At 44.8% G+C, this 23,812-nt stretch overlaps 1 long non-coding RNA gene across 1 annotated transcript in view; it reads right to left on the bottom strand.

The window, feature by feature from the left end:
- Positions 1-911: 911 nt before the first annotated feature.
- LOC139315465 (uncharacterized) overlaps positions 912-23,812 on the bottom strand; it is a 131,464-nt gene continuing 108,563 nt past the window's right edge. Inside the window, exon 3 of the long non-coding RNA XR_011600284.1 lies at positions 912-1,082. This is a non-coding gene — a long non-coding RNA (uncharacterized lncRNA). The remainder of the gene's footprint in view (positions 1,083-23,812) is intronic.

The raw sequence follows: 23,812 nt of genomic DNA, 5'->3' as shown, positions 1-23,812 counted from the left end.
TGACAGATTTAATGATAGCAAGCTGGCACTCGTCCAGGCCTGCAAATAGAGACCCTAAAACTCTTGGCAGCTATAAAATTTGTTTAATGCAAGAAATCATAACCTCCCTCCTCCAGATTCTTCCTTTCTTTTTTTTCTTTTTGCTTTGCTTTCCTGCCTGGCATTTTTTTTTTTTTTATAATTAGCAAGAGGAGAAAACTGTACTCCATCCGTCTGGAGCAGCCAATATTTTATGGCTCTTGCAATGAAAAATGGATGCAGAGATTTAATTTCCCTTTTTAATTAAAAAAAAAAGTGAGGGTTTAAAAGCTGCAGCTTTGGGGGAACATCTACACCGCACGTATGGCCTCCTGTATTTCTCCCGCCCCCCCAAGCCACACAAACACACACAACACACACACAAACATACACAACCCTTGGTATCTTAGAAGACGTGTGCCTCTAATTGGGAAAGACCATTATTCATTCTCTTGATAAGGACATGTACATGCTAAGAAACTATTATATTGAGTCTATCGCCTTCTGAGCATCTACCATATTTTTCGGAGTATAAAACACACCTTTTTCCCCCCTAAAAGGGGTTGAAAATTTAGGTGTGTCTTATACACTGAATGTAGCCCTGCCCATCCTTTGGCCTCTGCCTCCCAGCAGCTTACCTCTTTGCAGCAAGCAGCAAGAAGAAACAGCTCATTTCAGCACAGCCTAATTAGCATAAATTGATTGGATTGGCCTCCCGACTCCCAGCTGTTTTGCTCTCAGCTGTTTTGCACGGGCTTCTGCTGCTTGCTGCAAGGAGGTAAATTGCTGCTTGCTGCAAAGAGGTAAATAATCAGTTCTGTGAGCGTGCGCCTAATGCGCTTGCGCGCAGCGTTCAAAATACAACAATTTGAAGCTCAGCTACTTACCTTCTAAGGCAGCCCCGGTAAGTAGAACAGCAGAGGTGTGGAAATCAGCTGTGCTGCATGAATCAGCTGAGCCAGACAGAAGGAAATATAGGACAGGATAGGGCAGGGGCGGGTGGGTGGGGCCAACTGAACGACGGAACTACCGGTTCGCCCAAACTGGTCCAAACCGGCAACAGCCTACCATTGGAAAGAGTGTAGAGAGCAGCAACAAAGATTAATAGGATGCTGGAGGCTAAACCATATGATGAACGATCAAGGGAACTAGGTATGTCAAGTTTAACGAAGAGAAGGACTAGGGGTGATATGACAGCAGTCTTCCAGTATCTGAGGGACTGTCACAGAGAAGAGGAGATCGATCTCCAAAGCACCTGAGGGTAGGAGAAAAAGTAACTGGTAGGAGATCACTAAACAGAGATACAAGGTCGAATTAAGGAGACATTTCCTATCAGTGAGAACAGTGAATCCATGTAATGGTTTGCCTCCACAAGTTGTGTGTCATGCTTGGAAGCCATGTTACCTGTGTGCCTTGAGGATCCAGGCCTGCCACAATCATACCATGGGAAGTTGGGAGGGGGGATTGCATGAGTGAAGTAGAGATAGCCATAACAAACTTCTCTAAGAGAAGTTCCAGGCCATGCTGTCCATGTTCTGCCCCAGCTACGGACCCCAAAGAATGCAGCACACACAAAGTCTGTACAAACCTTAGTTTACTAATTAAGGACTACTAATGAGCTTTCTTAGTAGTTGTTCAAACACAAGTACAGTTTAAATCAGTCTTTTCTGAACAAGGGCTGTTAATTTAACTTCATTAACAGCCAACAAGAATCCAAAGAATAATAACTCAATTCTGAGGCACAATATTTCAGATAACCGTAATCTTACTGTGTTTGGCAGAATGCCCAGAAGCAATTTGCAGGAAAACTGACAAGAGATAAACAAGAGCCGAATCAGATGTTTCTGGTATCAAGACGTGAAGGAATATGAACGAAGTTGTTTCCTGCAAATTGCACCAGTCGTCGTCCTTCCTTAAATAGGCTAGGGGAGTGGCCAATTAGCCCCAAGCCCTACTCTCGAGGAGACCTCCTCCTGAGAAGCCACTCCTGCCTTTTAACAGCTCTGCACGCTCGTGCATCGAGAAGAGGCTCCCCCTCTTCTTCCTCTTCACTTATGGGAGCTTCTGGAAGTTCTGAAGGTCCTGGCTGAATCCCCGCCTCTAGCACCACATCTTTTCCAGCCTCCTCATTGTCTGATTCGAGCGCCAGCTGCACAGGCTGCTGACGCAGCACCACACCAGCCTCCTCACTGTCAGAATCAGCTACTAACTGCACAGGCCGCTGACGGGCCACAACAGTCCAGCAGCTGTGCAAAGAAGAAATTGGAGGATGTCTTCTGTTCAGGAAAGAACTGATTGGAGCTGTGGTGGACATGTGGAAGATGTGGGCAAGGTCCTGAACTTTCTTTTGGGTGAGGAAAACCCAGAAGCTTTCAGATTCGGGTTTTCCCAGATGTGCCAATATGACATCTCTAATAAAAGTTAGCTTTGAGGAACTTCAAGCCTCGGAGTTTGATTTCATTGGGGGTGTTAGTTGGAACTCTGACATTGTGGTTCCTCCATCACTGGAGGTTTTTCAGAGATTGGACAGCCATTTGTCTGGAATGGTATAGAACAGTGATGGCTAACCTTTTTGCCATTGTGTGCCAAAAGCGGGGGGAGTGCGGGAGGGTGTCACGCACATGTGTGCCCACACCTATAATTCAATGCCTTCCCGCATGTGCGCACAACCCCCGCTTTTGGTACATGATGGCACAGTGGGCCCAATAGGCCCATTTTTCACCCTCTCCAGGCTCCAGAGGTTTTCTAGGAGACTGGGGAGGGCAAAAATGGCCTTCCCCATCCCCCCCGGAGGCCCTCTGGAGGCCGGAAACAGCCCATTTCCCGACTTTCGGTGGGCCCGGAAGTCCCGAAAATCAGCTGGCCAGCACGCACATACAGGCTGGAGCTGAGCTAGGGCAACGCTTGCGTGCCCACAGATATGGCTCCATGTGCCACATGTGGCACGTGTGCCATAGGTTCGCCATCACGGGTATAGAATCTCCTGCTTAGGCAGAGGGTTGGTATTAGAAGACTTCAAAGATCCTTTCCAACCCAATCCATGTTCTATGTTCCACATCAGTGGAAGAGGCATGTGGTGGGTCCCATTGGCCTGGGAGCTTCTTTGGGTGGGATCTAGAAGAAAAGCCTTTTCTGTTGTGCCCCCCCCCATCCTGTGGAACATTATCCCCACCATGGTGAGACTGGTACCGATCCGGTTCACCTTCTGGAAGGCCCTTCAAACATGGCTGTAGGAGAGAGATTGGCAATGCCAGGAGGAGAGGCAAAAGAGGAATTAGTTTGGAGCAGGGGTGAAATCTAATTTTTTTTTGCTACCGGTTCTGTGGGCGTGGCTTAATTAGTGGGCAGGGCTTGGTGGTAAGGTGACTGGGTGGGCGTGGCCAAGTCAATGTCACTTCTTTGCCCTTTTTTAACCTACAAAACACAACACAACACAACTGGCTCACCCACAATGTAAAAGCAGCTGTGCTAGACCCAAAATGGCCCCTGCAACAAGCAGGAACCTCACACAGCCACAAAAAGCCCCCCCAAAAAAACAACTTTCACATTTTACACACACAAAATTCCACATACAGCTTTGTGAGATTTTGTGTGTTTGTGTAGTTAGAGTGAAACACTACAGAAACACACTAAATCTCAGAAAGCTGCACAAATATTATTTTTATTTATTTTTATTTTTATATAAAAGCAGCTAAATTTAAAACTTCCTAAACTTTAAATGGCTAGGTCTAAAAAAAGAACAACTAAAAAAAACCCCAATTAACTATTTTTTTAAAGCTCCCAAAGGGGAAAAAAACTTACCCAATAAAACAGGGGTCTCCAACCTTGGCAACTTTAAGACTTGTGGACTTCAACTCCCAGAATTCCTCAGCCAGCTTTGCTGGGAGTTGAAGTCCACAAGTCTTAAAGTTGCCAAGGTTGGAGACCCCTGCAATAGAACGTACAAGGCAGGCAGGCAGATAGAGCTGCTCACCGATGAGCTTGATTGCAGGCAGGGAGAATCAGTTGCTTGCTGATGCAATGGATTGCAGGTATTACAGCAAGGGAAGCAAGGCAGGCGTTGCGACCAGTAGCTAAGGTAAGCAAGCTGGAGGCTGGGGGGGGATTTTTGCTACGGGTTAGCAGGCAACTCAGCTGGGATCGTCAGAGCTTGGATCGTCAGAGCCATTTAAAAGAAAAAAAAGGCTCTGATGATCCCGCGACTCAGCTGGGCATGGGGGGCGGGGGCAGGGATTTTTGCTACCGGTTCTCTGAACTGTCCACCGCCATCGCTACCTACTCGCCCGAGCCGGTCCGAACCGGGAGCATTTCACCCCTGGTTTGGAGTCTCTATGCAATCACAAGAGAACAAAGTCCAAGCCCCGCCCCTCATATTCTGTGGATCTAACTCCAAGCTGGCGCTCACCATTAGTCTGAGAAGATTCCTCTGCACAGGTTTGAACAATAAATCAGTAAGTCTAAGCCTTTGTGTGTGGACCTAATTTGCTTCTGACAATCGTTTTGTCAACTGGTTTGGGCATCCCATGACAGAGTATAGTCTTCTACATGGTTAGATAGATTAATAGAGTTGGAAGGCTGAGTCAACCTTGAACCAGTCAGGATTGAACTCCTGGCAGTGGGCAGTGGGTTAGCCTGCAATACTGCATTCAGATTCAGATTAACAGAGTTGGAAGGGACCTTGTAGGTCATCTAGTCCAACCCTCCTGCCCAAGCAGGACACCCTACACCATCCCTGACAAATGGCAGTCCAATCTCCCCTTGAAAGCCTCCAGTGATGAAGGTCCCACAACTTCTGAAGGCAACTTCTGTTCCATGGGTTGATTGTTCTCACTGTCAGAAAATTTCTCCTTATTTCTAGGTTGAACCTCTCCTTGATCAATTTCTATCAATTATTCCATTTGGTTATATGACGGTTAACTGGAATGTACTTTCTTCCATGCTTTCTTGCCATTTTGTGTTGATCTTTTTCATTTATTTTGGTTCTATAGGTAGCCTTTGACTTACAACTGATTGCAACCATTTAAACTTAAAACAAATCCCCCACCCCACCCCCAGAAGGTACTTACAACTCTCTTCTACTCCGTCCGGCTAGTCATGTGGCCTGCATGTACAGCACAGTGTCTCACAGACACTTTACAATGGGCTTTTTTTACACTTGATCTTAGCCAAAAGGCCAAGAAGCTTTTTTTCTTCTGGATAATCTTTTCTTTTTTTTTTGATGATTTGGTTTAATGGAGGTTTATACTATTTCTAGACGAAAATAGATGCTTTAAAACTCTATATGTATTATATTACTCTCTGCAATTCTATCCATATTGCTATATTTTTTTTTCTGTAATTTTTAATAATTTTCAATAAACATTTGTAAAAAAAACAAAAAAAAACAATGGGCTTTCCCCCCCCCCCCCAAAAAAAAAACTGGCCTTTACTTCTGGTTTCTATCAAAAATGCCTCACAGTGAAAAATGAGTTAATGGCCACGGTCCTCACTTAACAACTGTGGTGATCGCTTAACGTCCCCTGCGAAAAAGTTCATAAAAGTAGGTCTGTCTTGTGGGTGACCCACTTTCTGACCGTCATGACTTACAACGGTAATTGGTGGGCTGGTTGTAATTTGAAGACAATCTGTACTTTATGTTTTCAATATATATATATATATAGCTAGGTCTTGATTAGTGCTGATAATGAATTCCGCAAAATGACCCCACGATTCAGATTCACACTACGTGAAGGGAGATTTCTATGGAAAACAGGATAAATGGTTCCAGCTGGACAGAAATTGGCAATGAAAAATTGTAAACATAAATTGTTAGGTGTTTATTAATGGAATGGAACAGATTGGAAGAATATACTTACGTCTTAAATTTATTTTTAACAGAGTTGTTATGGAAAGCAAAATAAAACACATTCTAGATATCATCCCTATTGATCTTCGAGAAGGATAGATCTCATAAATATTTAAAGTAAATAAATCAAGAGAACAAAAGACAAGCTGGAGAATAAACCAATATCCAAAGCATACCTGCTACCTCCTGTATATATTTATTGTTTATTTATGTATTAATCATATTTATATAGCGGCCAATTCACTGAAGATGACTCTGGGTAGTGCACAACAAATGGGTACAGCCACATATAAAAACCAGATATAAAAATATATGTATAAAATCAATTCAGTAAATATTATAAAAGCAGAGATATAAACCCTAGGTCAGGGGTGGGCAAATATGGCCCCTTTATGACCTGTGGACTTCAACTCCCAGAATTCCTGAGCCAGCTTGGCTGTCTCAGGAATTCTGGGAGTTGAAGTCCACAGGTTGTAAAAGGGCCACATTTGCCCACCCCTGCCCTAGGTTATTTATTTCTTTAGCATCTGGTGATTTTACATTAGCCAGGAGCAGGGGTGGGTTCTAAATTTTTTTACTACCATTTCTGTGGGTGTGGCTTATTTTGTGGGTGTGGCTTGGAGGTCATGTGACTAGGTGGGCGTGGCTAGCTGGTCAGAGTCATTTCTGGAAGGTCCTCGCACTTACGACCAGTCATCGCACTTATGACCAGACTCATTTGTTTGCTTTTAACACTGATCAGCTGTAGGACAGCCCTTTGAAGCCCCGCGGCAAGAGTTTAAACAGTTTTTTTCCCTCTAGTCATCAGCTGGGACTCAGGAGGCAGCAATAGATTGGGGGTGGGACCAAATAAAAGGTAAGAATAACGTGGGTGGGGGGGAGGGAGGGCGGGGGGGGGGGGAGAACCGGTTCGGTGACGTCATATCGTCACCCCTACCGGCTCGGCCGAACCGGACCGAACCAGGAGGAACCCACCACTGGCCAGGAGACTAACAAATGCTAATGTAGAGTAGTAGTTTGGTTGCCTGTTTTGCCAGCTCTGTTTGGTTCATGCTCATGTGTTTCCCAAGGTGCGCCACAGGAGGGCGAGCTTGCGCCTCACCAGAAAGAAAAACAAGCAGGGTTCCTGCAGTGTCATCTGAGGTCCTTCCCCCGAAAACTGTCTCACAAATGGCCATCACGACCTGGAAGGTTCAGCACTGGTAGGATTCTGACTGTCCGCACAAAGCTCCAGTTCATCTTCCTATCAAAGTGGTGCCTATTTATCTACTCACATAGAACATTCTTTCAAACTGCTAGGTAGGCAGAAGCAGAGATGAGTGATGGGAGCTCACTCCACCACACAGTGCTGGGACTCAAACCACTGGAGCAAAGACCATCTCATTAAGCCACTGAGCCACTGCACATCTTAAACCTTAGATGAATAAAAATAGCCAGCTCAGCAATGGAGATATCTAAGCATATCTCTGTTTATCTGGAACCGCCAGACCTAATGACGTAGTGTTGGGCATAAGCAACCAGAACGATTCTTGAAGAATCTCAAAGTAGTTTTATTGCTAGTCAACTACTATATGTGACAAGAATTGTGCCGGACTGGCTGCATTCTCTTGGGAATGGTCAAATATAGGAGCCTTGGTAGTACAGTGGTTTAATGCACCCTGTAATTAACACAGCTGCCTGCAATTTCTGCAGGTTCGAATCTTACCAGGCTCAAGGTTGACTCAGCCTTCCATCCTTTCTAAGTAGGTTAAATGAGGACCCAGTTTGTGGGGGCAATAAGCTGACTTTGTATAAATATACAAAAGTATGAAGGCTATTGCTTAACGCATTGTAAGCTGCCCTGAGTCTCCAGAGAAGGGCGGCATATAAATCAAATAAAAAAAAATGAAGGTTCAGGGATTCAGGGATGTCATGCCCGCATTGGAGCCTGAATCTGTGGAGGAAGACGAGCTGGAGCTGGAGCCGAGGGGGCAGCTTTGTTGGCTTCGGAAGAAGGTGGGGAGGAGCAGGCTGAGACAGCCCAGGACTCTTCAGGATTGAGACAGCTTGTTAGTAGGGAGGAAAGGGGGCAGGATGACCAAGAGAGGACAAGCAGTGGACATGAGGAGTGACAGAGCTCAGGCGATGAGCAAGAATCACCCCTCCTGATCCCCGATCACGGAGAGTGGAGAGAAGCGCAGGCTAACCCAATGATTCAGGAGGAGAGTGGCCCGTCCCTCTTCACAAGGCACACCTGGGGACTGAGATTTAAGGAGACGCTGTGGGGAGGGGCATTTGTTGGGAACAAATGCTGAATTGGTAGAGTTTGGTGTGCCGGTACAGACATTTGGAGTTTGCAGGACTGCTTGCTTCTTCTTTATTTGTGGACTCAATACCTTGTTCCCGACTTTGTGGACTCATTGTTTGTTCCTTGGTTCATGGACTCATTTCCCTGTTCCTTTGTTTTTCTGGACTGGGCGCAGCCAGAGGCTGCTCTCTCTCTCTCTCTCTCTCTCTCTCTCTCTCTCTCTCTCTCTCTCTCTCTCTCTCTCTCTCTCTCTCTGTGTGTGTGTGTGTGTGTGTGTGTGTGTGTGTGTGTGTGTGTGTATTGCTCTGGGACTTGCCAAGAATGTGGGAGCATTTGAGGGGAAATTTGGAGCATTAAAGGGAAGTTTGAACTCTCAGCTGGCTGTGTGACCTTCGTGCCTTGTCCCGGGTCATCACAGGGGAGGCTTTTTTCAATGCCAGCCCTCTAAGCTTGGTTCTGTCTTAACACCCCTCTCCAGTCTAGCTGGAGATTCCACCATACCTAGCCAGATCTTGAGGCCTTCTGAAACATCAAAGGGGTGGAGCTAATCTAATCTTTGGGAGAGAGGTGGAGAATGCTCTATAAGGCAGGCACCACAGCAAAATAGGCACATCTCTGCCCAGAGTTACCTTGAGGTAAGACGGGAGTCCTATAAATTTTATAAATCAATCTATCTCCTGGGACCAGTGCTGGTATTCAGCCAGTTCAGACCAGTTTGGGCAAATCAGTAGTGGCGACCTGGGGGTGCAAGACCTGTGCAGGAGCAAAGAGCGTGCGCTCACATTTTCAGTGCAGGGCAAACCGGTGGTAACATTAAGTGAAACCTACTTCTGCCTGGGGCCAGGGGTGGGTTCTACTTACCTTTACTACCGGTTCGCATCAGGAGTGAGCGTCTGCGCATGCGTAGATCACCTATAATGACATCCGAGTCGGTGGGCGGAGCCTCCCGCCGATTTTACTACCCGTTCTTGTGAACTGGTCCGAACCGGAGGCAACCCACCACTGTCTGGGACCCACCAAATGTAGGTTCCATCAGCATGCCTTTTCTGGCAAATCTAATGAGGCAGGCTGATATAACGAGGGAGAGGCAGTCCCTCAGATCTTCAAAAGGAGCCCTGGTAGCGCAGCAGACTAAAGCACTGTTATTAACATCAGCTGCCTGCAATTACTGCAAGTTCAAATCTCACCAGGCTCAAGGTTGACTCAGCCTTCCATCCTTTCTAAGGTAGGTAAAATGAGGACCCGGATTGTGGGGGCAATAAGCTGACTTTGTATAAATATACAAAAGTATGAAGGCTATTGCTTAACGCATTGTAAGCCGCCCTGAGTCTCCGGAGAAGGGCGGCATATAAATCATATTTTTTTTTAAAAAAATGGGCCTATTCTTTTTTTTTTTTTTTTTTAGCTTTATTATCAAAACAAAAATGGAAAAATGGAAAAAATGGAAAAAAGTCTCTATTATATTATATTGTATATTCTAACGGCGGCCAGAATTACTCTAGCACAAATGTGGAAGTCGACCAATACACCATCGGAAGAAACAACAATAAAGAAAATCCTCAAATGCGCCGAAATGGATAAATGAATGATGGAGATCAAAGAAAGAGAAGACTCGGATTATTATAAAGTGTGGAATGGGTTTTATACATGGTTGGAAAACAGAAATAAAATTAAGAAATAAGAATATAAAGTGAAATTAGATATTAGCATACTGGATAGAAATGTAAATAATGATCCTGCTAACAAAACAGTTAATTATGAATATTTAAAAGTAAAGAGAAGGAGCGGGAGGATAAAAGCTAAGAGTAATGACAAAAGTCGATGCAGAAAATTGTAAAATTGTATATATCTGTTGTTAGCATTGTATTTTAACGTCTGGTGTATGTGTGTTTTTGTTTTTGTCTCTTGATTTCTTTTGCTATTGTGTGTTTGGTTTTAAAATGTAAAATACTCAATAAAAATTATTTTATAAACTAAATTATCAAAAAGTTCAGGAAATGTGGCCCAGCCCACTCTGACGTCCCAGCCTTCCCGTGCTGTAATACAATTTTTTCTTTCTGACATTTAGCCAAGCAACAGTTACAAGGGAACCTGGTTATCATTCATGTTTCTTAGGCATCTCCCCTCTGATTTACATGTTCGGCTCAAAACCAATATATTTCTTCCCCTTGACTTACTGAGATAGGTTGAACTTTCTGAGGAAGAATGTCAGCTTGCTGATAAGACACTCGGAGTTATTACAAAATCCATTTTGAGGTTCTGAAGTTCCTTTCTCAACGTTCAGCCAAAGACGAGCAGGGTATAATATAGTCTACATTAAAGGCCAAGCTCCATTGAATGGAATACGACAGGGAGCGGAAAGCATGGGATGTGATTGCGGTTAGAAAAATCAATTTGTCCATCGCTGGAGATGAAATAGTAAAAATAAAGGCATGATATGGTATAGTATTGTAGGGGCGAAGTCCCACCAGCTCTCTGCAAGCAGCTTAATAAATCTTACTTCTGGTTGACCCAAGTATTGTGTGAATGTGTTACACACAGTATGCTTATGTTCCATTTACTCCAGGTTCACTGATGAAGACCAATGAAGATGGGGGACATGCAGTGGTGGGTTCCTCCTGGTTCAGCCTGGTTCCGCCGAGCCGGTAGCGGTGACAATATGATGTCACCGAACTGGTTCTCCCCCCCCCGCCCCCCCGCCCACCCACCCACCTCCACGTTATTCTTACCTTTTATTTGGCCCCACCCCCAATCTATTGCTGCCTCCTGAGTCCCAGCTGATGGGCTATAAGGAAAAAACCTGTTTAAACTCTTGCCACTGGGCTTCAAAGGGCCACCCTACAGCTGATCAGTGGTAAAAGGCAGTTTGGTGGTAGACCGATGCCTCCAAAATGAGTAGACTGGTGCTTGTAAAAATAAATGGGTAGACCAGTGTCTGCAAAAATATATGAGTAGATCAGTGCCTGCAAAAATAAATGGGTAGACCAGTGCCTGCAAAAATACATGAGTAGACCAGTGCCTGCAAAAATACATGAGTAGACCAGTGCCTGCAAAAATACTTGAGTAGACCGGTACAGCTCTCTGCAAGCAGTTAAAAGCCTGCTAGACCAGTACCTTTGCTAAATCCTAAAGAATTGTCACATGACCATCAAGCCACGCCCATAAAATAAGCCACACCCACAGAACCAATAGTAAAAAAAATTAGAACCCATCCCTGGGGGACATGTCACGTTTTATGTCATGAGATATTATGTCAGCGGCAGAGAGATACAATAAGTACCTGGTAGCCTCAATTAGATTTGGAGATTCTTTGGATTAACCAAAAATGTCTATTGATGGAATAAGTACAGAGAAAATCAGATCTATTTATTGTTGATCCCTGTCAGTTCCAACGTGTTCGCAAAAAATGCCTATAATGCTGGCTTTGCTTCAATTGTTTAAAAATATACACAATCCCATTCAATTCCTGTTATTCTGTTAAGATATTAACAGAATAACAGAATTGGAAGGGACCTTGGAGGTCTACTAGACTAACTCGCTGCTCAGGTCTACCATTTCAGAGAAGTGCACCTGAGGGCAGGACAAGAAGCAACGGATGGAAACTAATCAAGGAGAGAAGCAACCTAGAACTAAGAAGAAATTTCTTGACAGTTAGAACAATTATCCAGTGGAACAACACGCCTCCAGAAGTTGTGAATTCTCCAACAGTGGACGTTTTTAAGAAGCGTTTGGGCAACCATTTGTCTGAAATGGCATAGGCAGGGGGTTGGACTAGAAGACCTCCAAGTTCCTTTCCAACTCCCTTATTCTAATTTTCTAATTTCTAAATTCTAAATGGTTGTCCAAAGTCTGGTAAAAACCTCTAGTGATGGAGCACCTACAATTTGTGGAGGCCAATTGTTCCACTGATTAATTTATCTCACTGTCAGGAAATTCCTCCTTAGTTCTAAGTTGGATCTCTCCTTGATTAATTTCCATCCATTGCTTCTTGTCCTGCCTTCAGGTGCTTTGGAGAATAGGTTGACCCAGGGGTGGGATTCAAAATTTTTAGCAACCAGTTCTCTGCCCAGTTGCTGGGTAGGTGTGGCCATGGTGGGCATGGCCTACTCGGCCTCCTGCACCATGGTGGGTAGGGGGCATTTTTGCCTTCCCCAGGCTCCGGTGGCTTTTCTTGATCCTCTGGGAGGGCGAAAATGGCCTCCCCCGGGCTCCAGAGGCCGGAAATGGATCTGTTTCCGGACTTATGGAACTTCCGGGAAGCCCATTTTTCACCCTCCTCAGGCTCTGGAGGCTTTCCTTGAGCCTCCAGGGGGGTGAAAATGGCCTACCTGGGCTCCGGAGGCCCTCCAGAGGCCAGAAATGGGCCCGTTTCCAGATTTCCGGAACTTCCAGGAGGCCCATTTTTCACCCTCCCAGAGCCTCCGCACGGGCCCTGCACTTACCTGACATCCAAAATGGGCCGCGTGGAGAGTCCTGGGAGGGGCGGGATGGATGGGGCTAGCCAGTCCTTGAATCTACTGGTTCAGCGAACCAGATGTAAAATTAGCATCTGGGTCACATGAACCGGTCCAAACCGGCTGTATATCACCCCTAGGTTGACCCCCTCTTCTTTGTGTCAGCCCCTCAGATATTGGATGATGGCAAACAAAGCTCTACAAAACATAAAGCTTGAACCTCCGTGGTGGAATGAAGCTATGGATGTGTTCTTTAGGTCAAATGTAACCCACTTTTTTAAAAAAGAAGAACACCATTCAACTGAACTGAAGAACTCATAATAGTGTCATCTAATCATAAAGTAGGTTTTACTGTGCTTATGGGATCAGCCAAACACGATGCTGACAGAATTGATTTTTTAGTTAGGCTTCAAATGAAACAAACCACTGACCTACATATTCTGCAATAAGTTGGGTGGATGGTCTCCCCCTAAGTAGCTGAAACTAAGACCCAGTTCTGAAAAAGAAATATACCTTCTATCTGCCCTGGTACACAAAAATAGAACAGATTATGAGGGGAAAAATGCCTCTTTGGTTAAATTTTTAGTATAATCCTTCCTGATTCTGGTAGGTGGAGACTGTGGTTCACAAAATTTCCAACGGTGTGGATCAACTGGTCATGAGAGTTGATTTGATAGTGTGCTATCAAGTCATAATTGATTCTCAGCGACCATATAGATCAGGGTGTTGTGGTTTGCCAGCTGCCTGCGGAGCTGGCAGTGGAGTCAGACAGTGAGGAGGCTGAGGAAGAACATGGGCCAGTCCTGGAGGCTGGGGAAGGCCCAGATGAGGGCTCTGCGTTGGAGGCAGAGATGGGGCCAGGGCCATCTGGGAGTGATGTGCGGACTCCGGAGCCACCAGAGGCTGACAGCAGAGAGGCAGGGGAACAGGAGGAGCCTGTTCCTAGTGCACGTATGAAAACAGCTGCCAGAAGGCAAGAGCAGCTAAAGTAAAAAGGATGACTCGGGAATAAGGCCAAGAGATGATTGGCCCCTCCCGTAAGGCTTAAAAGACCAGGAACGGCTCTTGGGCTCTTTGTCGGAAAACAACGTTGATAGATTTGTTTCTTGTCTTGCTGCATTTATTTCTTGTCGGCGTCTTCTGCTTCTGAACTTTTGCCAAGAGAAGCCTTTGGCAGTTTGCCACAGTAGACCAAGGTTGGTGATAAGGCTGAAGAATTGTGTTATGAAGAATTTGTTTTGGATTAGTTTGGACTACGCTGAGAATGAGTTAATTCTCAGCTGTTCTAATAAAGTCTGTTTATTTAGAACTGATTGCGTCTGATAATACCTACTTGGGCATGGGTCACAACACAGGGGTGTCAAACTCACGGCGTCATGGCAGCTGTAAGGTCTTGCCAGCGTCCCTATAGAAATATCTGGGACCTGCCAGGGGTGTCACTTGACATATTGGGACTTTTCCCCACTTTGCTAAACCGGGAGTGGGCGTGGCCAAGGGACTGGGCTGCAATATTCCAGGTGACCAGGTGATGGCAGCAAAGAGACAAGTCCATGTCTCTTTCTTGCTCTTGAGTGCTCATTAATTTTTTCACCCTATGTTGGTAGCTCTGTTCCAGTTTCAGGGTGGGTATGTTGAGGTTATGACTTCTGTACAGCCCAAAATAAGTGATGATCTTGACGATGATGATGATGATGATGATGATGATGATGATGATGATAATGATGATGAGGGTTAGTGACAGATAAGTAATAGATAAGTGACAGAAACCAACAAAGCATCTACAGGATCAAAATCGATGCTGGGTGATTTCTGAAAATACAGAGGTTAATAGCAGAAGTCTATGGAGATTCTCAGTCATGCAGATCATGGTTGTCCCAAAGGTGCTTTTTCAAGAGGCAACTGAATTTTCTGGTATTTCTTTGAAGATGTTTCATGTCTCATCCAAGAAGTTTCTTCAGCTCAGTTGCCTCTTGAAAAAAGCACCTTTGGGACTACAAGGTCCCTTCCTATCACCCAGCATCACAAAGATTCTTTTGGGGAACTTATGTTGCTAGCAAACTCTGAAATGTATGTCAGCATGGACATATAGTTAGCCCTCAACTTACAACACTTCATTTATCAACTATTCAAAGTTATAACACCACTGAAAACAGCATCTTACAACCATTCCTCGCAATCATCGCAGCATCTCCATGGCCATGTGATCAAAATCCGGGCACTTGGTAACCAGCATGTATTTATGATAATTACAACATCTTGGGGAAATATGATCAAGCAAAGTCAGTAATGGACACCAGATGTGCTTAACAACCATGTGATTCACTTATGTTGTGGCCCGTCAGCGGCCTGTGCAGATTGTAGCTGATTCCGACAATGAGGAGGCTGGTGTGGTGCTGCGTCAGCAGCCTGTGCAGCTGGCGCTTGAGTCAGACAGTGAGGAGGCTGGAGAAAATGTGATGCCAGAGGCAGGGATTCAGCCAGGGCCTTCAGAACCTCCAGAAGCTCCCATAAGTGACGAGGACAAAGAGGAGGAGCCTCTTCTCAATGCATGGGTGCGCAGAGCTGCGAAAAGGCAGGAGTGGCTCCTCAGGAGGAGGTCTCCTCGAGAGTAAGGCTTGGGGCTAATTGGCCACTCCCTTAGCCTATTTAAGGAGGAATGCCGACTGAAGCAATTTGCAGGGAACAACTTTAGTTCACTCTCCTTTGTGTCTGCAAAATTGCTTCTGAGCTTTCTGCCAACTCTAGTAAGACTGTGATTACCTTATCTTAGAATTCTGGTAGGCTGTTAAGACAGTTCATTAACAGCCTTTGAATGATAAAGACTAAGTTATTTGAATAAAATACACTTTGTATAGAGTTTGTGTGTGCTGCGTTCTTTGGGGTCCGTAGCTGGGGCAGAACAGCTTAACAACCTTGGTATCAGATGTGCCGCACACTTAAAGCTCTAAGTAGAAAACAACCCTTGGCTCCATTTGCTGAGAAAGGTATATTTTTATTAGAAATCAAATGTATTGCTGTAATGCAGGGGTGTCAAACTCATGGCTCACATCATGTGTCGGCCATGCCCACTTCCGGTTTAGTGAACAGGGAAAATAGTTGCAATACATCACATGACGATAATGTGTCATTGCGAGTTTGACACCTCTGCTGCAATGCATAGCCGGAAGTAAAATTTGTGCACCAAAATCCCTCTGTTGTACTTTCCCCTCTTTTCCCCCTCCTTAACTGTTATGCATTTCCTACCCCAAAGTAACCAATTAAAAGCTTGCAAGCTATTTTCCTAAAAGTCAGTCCAAGTGTGTTCTGGTATTCCACTCCCTCCTTCTTCCAGTGACCTTGAAGCAGCTTCTCAAGAAGACACAGCACCTACTTTCGGTTTCCCAGGCATTCCTTCCCTTCATCCCCCTTCTTCATAGTTCATAGCAGACTGTTACAGCATATCAGCAAAGCACAAGCAAGCATGAGGTGGCAGCTGATACATGACAAGAAAGGTCAAGGTGTGACTCACTTAACAACTATCTTGCTTAGTAACAGGTATTCTGTTGTGGTTGCAAGTTGAGGATTACCTGTATTGCAAACAAGAAGCCTCTTTTGCAAATGAATTGCTCCCCCCAAACTGGGCACAAGGGGCAATAATTGCCATGAAAGGGGCAAGACCCATTTTTTTCCTCTCTCATCTCTTGATTAGCATAACATCCTTCTGTCCTGCTGCACAAGACCAGCTTGGCAATTCTCCAGCTGAATCTTCCTTCTCATGTTATACTGGCATCCTGGGAACCATATTGACCTTGCCTGTTCCTTCCCAGGCTGTGAAAATAACTCCAGGTGATCTTGGGGCTAAGGCAGCAGCCATTAAATTTACTAACTGGTTAGATCAATCAAGTGAAAATACACGGGATGAAGTGCACAATTACTCTCTCATGCTAGAACATCTCCAGGTGAAAAGTACTGTTTGGGGAGAAGCTTTCTCCCCTCTTTTGACTTTCACCCAGGAAAAATCCTTCTTTGACGGATTATTGATATTGTTAGCATCTATCTATCTATCTATCTATCTATCTATCTATCTATCTATCTATCCATCCATCCATCCATCCATCCGCCCACCCACCTATCTACCTACCTACCTATCTTCTACCTCCATCTCTCTCTGTCTTTCTCTCTCTCTTCCTCCCTCCCTCTCTTCTATCTATCTATCCATCCATCCACTCATCTACCTACCTACCTACCTATCTTCTATCTTCTATCTCCATCTCTCTCTCTTCCTCCCTCCCTCTCTTCTATCTATCTATCATCTATCTTTCTATCTATCTATCTATCTATCTATCTATCTATCTATCTATCTATCTATCTATCTATCTAATCTATCCATCCATCCACCCACCCACCCATCTATCTTCTATCTCCATCTCTCTCTCTCCCTCCCTCCCTCTCTCATCTATCTATCTATCTATCTATCTATCTATCTATCTATCTATCTATCCATCCATCTATCTACCTATCTATCTACTATCATTGACTTTATTTTCCACCCATCTCATAATGAAACACTCTGGGCAGCTTCCAGCATTAAAACTTTAAAAACCTAACCAATAAATATCTTTTAAATCTTTTAAATCTCTATTTATCTATCATCTCTATCATCTAGCTACCTAATTTATATAGTTAGCCATCCCACCAAAAGCAATTCAGGACACAATACATTAAATCACCTATAAAAACAACAATATAAAAGATATAAAAATCACTTTAAAGTAAATATTTTAATAAACAAAGATACAAATCCTAGCTGAAGAGAGGATAAGAATAAGCAGGTCAGCAGTGGAGCCATCTAAGTTTATCTCTGGTTCCCCGGGAGCTGGGAGTTCCAGGCCTGATCTCTTAACCAGGTCTTGAGGGCCTCCCGAAATGTCAAAAGAAATGTCAAAAGTGGAGCTAATCTAATTTCAGGAGGAAGGTCGTTCTCCATAGTAGGCACCACAGCCGAGAAGGCACATCACCTGGGGCCCATCAAATGAAGGTATGCTTGTTGATTGTACTTGCAAGATAGCAATGGCAATAGCACTTAGACTTATATACCTTTACAACACTCACTCACTAAGGCTGAATTTTGATCACACGACCATGGGAATGCAGCAATGGTTGTAAGTGTGAGCAATGGTCATAAGTCACTTTTTTCAGCGACGTGGTAACTTTGATTAATCATTAAATGAACTGCTGTAAGTCGGGGACTACCTGTATGCCAGTAGTGAAATCCAATTTTTTTTTACTACCGGTTCTGTGGGCGTGGCTTTGTGGGCGTGGTGTGGCTTGGTGGGCATGGCAGGGGAAGGATACTGCAAAATTCCCATTCCCACCTCACTCCAGGGGAGGGATACTGCAAAATCCCCATTCCCACCTCACTCCAGGGGAGGGATGCTGCAAAATCCCCATTCCCACCCCACTCCAGGGGAAGGAGCCTTGGTGGTGCAGTGGACTAAAGTGCTGGTAAGTAGCACTTAGTTGCCAGCTGCCTGCAATTACTGCGAGTTCAAATCTCACCAGGCTCAAGGTTGACTCAGCCTTCCATCCTTCCGAGGTAGGTAAAATGAGGACCCGGATTGTGGGGGCAATAAGCTGACTTTGTATAAAAAAGAACACCGTTTGGGGGGGCCAAAAGCCCTACTAAGCAAGTATATACAAAAGTATGAAGGCTATTGCTTAACACATTGTAAGCCGCCCTGAGTATCCGGAGAAGGGCGGCATATAAATTGAACCAATAAATAAATAAATAAATAAATAAATAAATAAATAAATAAATAAATAAATAAAGATATTGCAAAATCTCCATTCCCACCCCAGAGGTGGCATTTGCGGGTTCTCTGAACTACTCAAAATTTCAGCTACCGGTTCTCCGAACTACTCAAAATTTCCACTACTGGTTCTCCAGAACCTGTGAGAACCTACTGGATTTCACCCCTGCTGTATGCCATTCCCCCAATGTCTGACATTGCTCACAGCCAGCAGTTCGATCCTGACCGGTTCGAGGTTGACTCGGCCTTACATCCTTCCGAGGTCAGTAAAATGAGGACCCAGATTGTTGGAGGCAATAGGCTGACTCTGTAAACTGCCTAGAGAGGGATGTAAAAGCAGCACCATATTTATTTATTTTATTTATTTATTTATTTATTATATTTCTCCCGTAGGACTCAAGGCGGTGTACAGTCAAGAAAAATATAGACACACAAACATCATAAAATTGCTAATTAAAATTATTACTTAGTTTGGTCAATTAAATAAAACCCAGAATTAGATAACATTTAAAAAATCATTCACATGTTCGTATGTTTAGCCCCGCCTGTTGGAACATCAGGGTCTTGAGGGCACGGCGGAAAGCACGGAGATCAGGGATATTCCGTATCTCCGGGGGCAGTTCATTCCAAAGGGTTGGAGCCCCCACAGAGAAGGCCCTCCCCCTGGGAGTCGCCAGTCGACATAATTTGACTGGAAAAAAAAAACGGTATATAAGTCTAACTGCTATTTTTTTTTTTAATTTGATTTATATGCCGCCCTTCTCCGGAGACTCAGGGTGGCTTACAATGCGTTAAGCAATAGCCTTCATACTTTTGTATATTTATACAAAGTCAGCTTATTGCCCCCACAGACTGGGTCCTCATTTAACCTACCTTAGAAAGGATGGAAGGCTGAGTCAACCTTGAGCCTGGTAAGATTCGAACCTGCAGAAATTGCAGGAAGCTGTGTTAATTACAGGGTGCATTAAACCACTGTACTACCAAGGCTCCTTGCTATTGCTATTCTGCATTTCCCTGCTCTTCTACCCATCGCAATAGCAGCAAATGATGTGGAGCAGAGATGTGCCTTCACAGTAATTAGGTCAGGACACCAAAATAAGTGGCAGGTATTATATTGAACAGGCCTCAGTGGGGGGGAAGAGTTTCGAGGCGTTTAATTCCATATGAGATGTGTGCTCATTCACCTGGAGTTGAAGTAAGAATCTTCTGCTTCCTTTTATCCCCATGCATTGCCGAGATTCACAAATGCCTTTGAGGGTGTTGTGTTGAGCCCCTCTGTGCATTGCAAGTATCCAAATATAAGCTTCGCAGACAGATGGCTGTTTAATTGCCATTGGAGCATATCCTGCGAAGAAGGGGGATCCAGAACCTCTGGGTAATTGCTGCGCCATCAAACTCCTCTTTTTGTTGGATTAATATATTTATATTTCGTATTTCTTAGCCGCCCATCGTCCTGGGGTATTTTTTCCCTCCCATAACATTCAATCAGAATTTCCTTCCCCTAAATTAAATCTGAAATTTAAAATGTTGAGATTCTAGAAAGAGTGCAAAAAAGAGCAACAAAGGTGATTAGGGGACTGGAAGCTAAAACATATAAGGAACGGTTGCTGGAACTGGGTAGATCTAGTTTAATGAAAAGAAGGTCTAGGGGAGACATGATAGCAGTGTTCCAATATCTCAGGGGCTGCCACAAAGAAGAGGGAGTCAAGCTATTCTCCAAAGCACCTGAGGGCAGGACAAGAAGCAACGGGTGGAAACTGATCAAGGAGAGAAGCAACCTAGAACTAAGGAGAAATTTCCCAACAGAACAATCAATCAGTAGAACAACTTGCCTCCAGATGTTGTGAGTGCTCCAACACTGGACGTTTTAAAGAAGAGATTGGACAACCATTTGTCTGAAATGACCTCAGGAGGCCTCCACGTGGCCCGTTTTTGGCTGGCAGAGTGCTGCAGGAGGCCATTCAGGCCGAAAATGGGGCAGAGCCAGGGGTGAAATGCTCCCAATTCGGACTGGGTCACCCGATCCGGTAGCGATGGTGGCGGATGGTTCAGAGAACCGGTAGCAAAAATCCTTGCACCCCCCCCCCCCCGCCACCATGTCCAGCTGAGCTGCACGATCATCAGAGGCTTTTTTTTTTTACTTTTAAAAGCATTTTTTCTATAACCTCTTCTGACGAAAAAATGCTTTTAAAATTTAAAAAAAAAAAAGCCTCTGATGATCATGCAGCTCAGCTGGGATCGTCAGAGGCTTTTCAAAGCATTTTTTTCTGGAACCTCTTGGCTGAAGAGGTGGTAAAAAAAAAATGCTTTGAAAAGTCTCTGACGATCCCAGCTGAGTTGCCTGATCGGCAGAGGCTTTTCAAAGCATTAGAAAAAATGCTTTGAAAAGATTTTTTTTAAAAAAAAAGTTGGCCACACCCACCCAGTCACATTACCCCCTCCCCCACCAGGCCACGCCCACCCAGTCACATTAGCCCCTCCCCTTGTGCTTCATTTTGGCCAGCAGGGTGCTGCAGGAGGCGTCCCTCCCATCTCTTCCCCCCTAGACTCCTCCCCCCCAACCCACCGGCCTGTGCAGGAGAACTACAATGCTGATCCGTCCCTCGAAAAAATCCAGTTTGACACCCCTGGACTCTACGGATCTTTGTTGGCAATGTCTCTTCTCATTTGGTGGCCAAAGTATTTGAGCTTCGGCTTCAGTTTTGGGACTAGCAGGGGTTAAAAAGCTAACCCAAGGGAGAAATGAAGAGAAAGCTAGCTGCGTTCCAAACCCATCCATCAAGAGTACAAGTGATGTTCTTAAATCTTAGTCTGCTTACACTTCAGTGGAGATTCTGAACTTGCCTCGTGCCAGCCTGGTTTCCATTGCCACGAGCAAAACCTGGATCAGTCACTGAAAATCTGAGCTTTTGCCTGAGTCATTTCATTCAGTATGTTTCCATTATCCATTAAGTTGGTTGAAAGTAAGTAAAAGGAAAGAAAGTAAAAAAGGAAAAAGGCGCTTTAACGGAAGATGCCATTTCACTGTGTCCTCGGAAGGAGAACGAAATCCATTTTAAAAGAAGCAAATGCACCACCTTGATTTCAAGGGAGATTTATTCCAGTCAAGAGCTTAATGCAAAACCTCTGACTTGAACATGTAGCAAATGCATGACTGTAGAAGCAGAAGATAGACCGAGATGGGTCTATCTTCATTTTCTTCTTGCATGATCAGGAAAGCTTTTGCAAAAGCTGACATAGAAATAGAAGAGAAAGAGAAGAACAGAGAACATAGAAGAGCCGAGGTGGCGCAGAGGTTAGAGTGCAGTACTGCAGCTACTTCAGCTGACTGCTAGTTCGGCAGATCAGCGGATCAAATCTCACCAGGCTCAAGGTTGACTCAGCCTTCCATCCTTCCGAGGTGGGTAAAATGAGGACCCAGATTGTTGGGGGCAATATGCTATTTAGTATACTGTCTTTGGTGTAAGCCGCCCAGAGTCCTCGGAGAGTGGGCGGCATAGAAATATAAATAATAATAATAAATAATAATAATAATGACAGAGTTGGAAGGGACCTTGAAGGTTTTCTAGTCCAACCCCCCTTGCTTGAGCAGGAAACCCTATACCCTTTCAGACAAATGATGGTCCAGTCTCTTCTTAAAAGCCTTCAACAATGAAGCACCCACAATTGCTGAACACAAGCTGTTCCACTGGTTAATTGTTCTCAGTGTCAGGAAATTTCTCCTTCATTCTAGGTTGCTTCTCTCCTTCATTAGTTTGCATCCATTGCTTCTTGTCCGGCCTTCAGGTCACCCTTAGACCTTCTTTTCATTAAACTAGACATACCCAGTTCCTGAAACTGTTCTTCGTAATGTTTTAACCTCCAGTCCCCTAATCATCCTTGTTGCTCTTCTCTGTACTCTTTCTAGAGTCTCAATATAGAACTCCCTAGAACTCTCAGTCTCCTGGTGATTGGCCCAAAGTCACCCAACTGGCTTTCATGTCTAAGGAGGAACTAGAACTCACAGTCTCCTGGTGATTGGCCCAAAGTCACCCAACTGGCTTTCATGTTTAAGGAGGAACTAGAACTCACAGTCTCCTGGTGATTGGCCCAAAGTCACCCAACTGGCTTTCATGTTTAAGGAGGAACTAGAACTCACAGTCTCCTGGTGATTGGCCCAAAGTCACCCAACTGGCTTTCATGTCTAAGGAGGAACTAGAACTCACAGTCTCCTGGTGATTGGCCCAAAGTCACCCAACTGGCTTTCATGTCTAAGGAGGAACTAGAACTCACAGTCTCCTGGTGATTGGCCCAAAGTCACCCAACAGGCTTTCATGTCTAAAGAGGAACTAGAACTCACAGTCTCCTGGTGATTGGCCCAAAGTCACCCAACTGGCTTTCATGTCTAAAGAGGAACTAGAACTCACAGTCTCCTGGTGATTGGCCCAAAGTCACCCAACAGGCTTTCATGTCTAAAGAGGAACTAGAACTCACAGTCTCCTGGTGACTGGCCCAAAGTCACCCAACTGGCTTTCATGTCTAAGGAGGAACTAGAACTCACAGTCTCCTGGTGATTGGCCCAAAGTCACCCAACTGGCTTTCATGTCTAAGGAGGAACTAGAACTCACAGTCTCCTGGTGATTGGCCCAAAGTCACCCAACTGGCTTTCATGTCTAAGGAGGAACTAGAACTCACAGTCTCCTGGTGATTGGCCCAAAGTCACCCAACTGGCTTTCATGTCTAAGGAGGAACTAGAACTCACAGTCTCCTGGTGATTGGCCCAAAGTCACCCAACTGGCTTTCATGTTTAAGGAGGAACTAGAACTCACAGTCTCCTGGTGATTGGCCCAAAGTCACCCAACTGGCTTTCATGTCTAAAGAGGAACTAGAACTCACAGTCTCCTGGTGATTGGCCCAAAGTCACCCAACTGGCTTTCATGTCTAAGGAGGAACTAGAACTCACAGTCTCCTGGTGATTGGCCCAAAGTCACCCAACTGGCTTTCATGTCTAAGGAGGAACTAGAACTCACAGTCTCCTGGTGATTGGCCCAAAGTCACCCAACTGGCTTTCATGTTTAAGGAGGAACTAGAACTCACAGTCTCCTGGTGACTGGCCCAAAGTCACCCAACTGGCTTTCATGTCTAAGGAGGAACTAGAACTCACAGTCTCCTGGTGACTGGCCCAAAGTCACCCAACTGGCTTTCATGTCTAAGGAGGAACTAGAACTCACAGTCTCCTGGTGATTGGCCCAAAGTCACCCAACTGGCTTTCATGTTTAAGGAGGAACTAGAACTCACAGTCTCCTGGTGATTGGCCCAAAGTCACCCAACTGGCTTTCATGTCTAAGGAGGAACTAGAACTCACAGTCTCCTGGTGACTGGCCCAAAGTCACCCAACTGGCTTTCATGTCTAAGGAGGAACTAGAACTCACAGTCTCCT

The sequence above is a fragment of the Pituophis catenifer genome, unplaced genomic scaffold (assembly GCF_029215685.1).
Source record: "Pituophis catenifer annectens isolate HBS135680 unplaced genomic scaffold, rPitCat1.0.hap2 SCAF_3, whole genome shotgun sequence".
NCBI lineage: Eukaryota > Metazoa > Chordata > Lepidosauria > Squamata > Colubridae > Pituophis > Pituophis catenifer.
The sequence above is the reverse complement of the archived record's forward strand: the minus strand, read 5'-3'. Positions and strand labels throughout refer to the sequence as shown.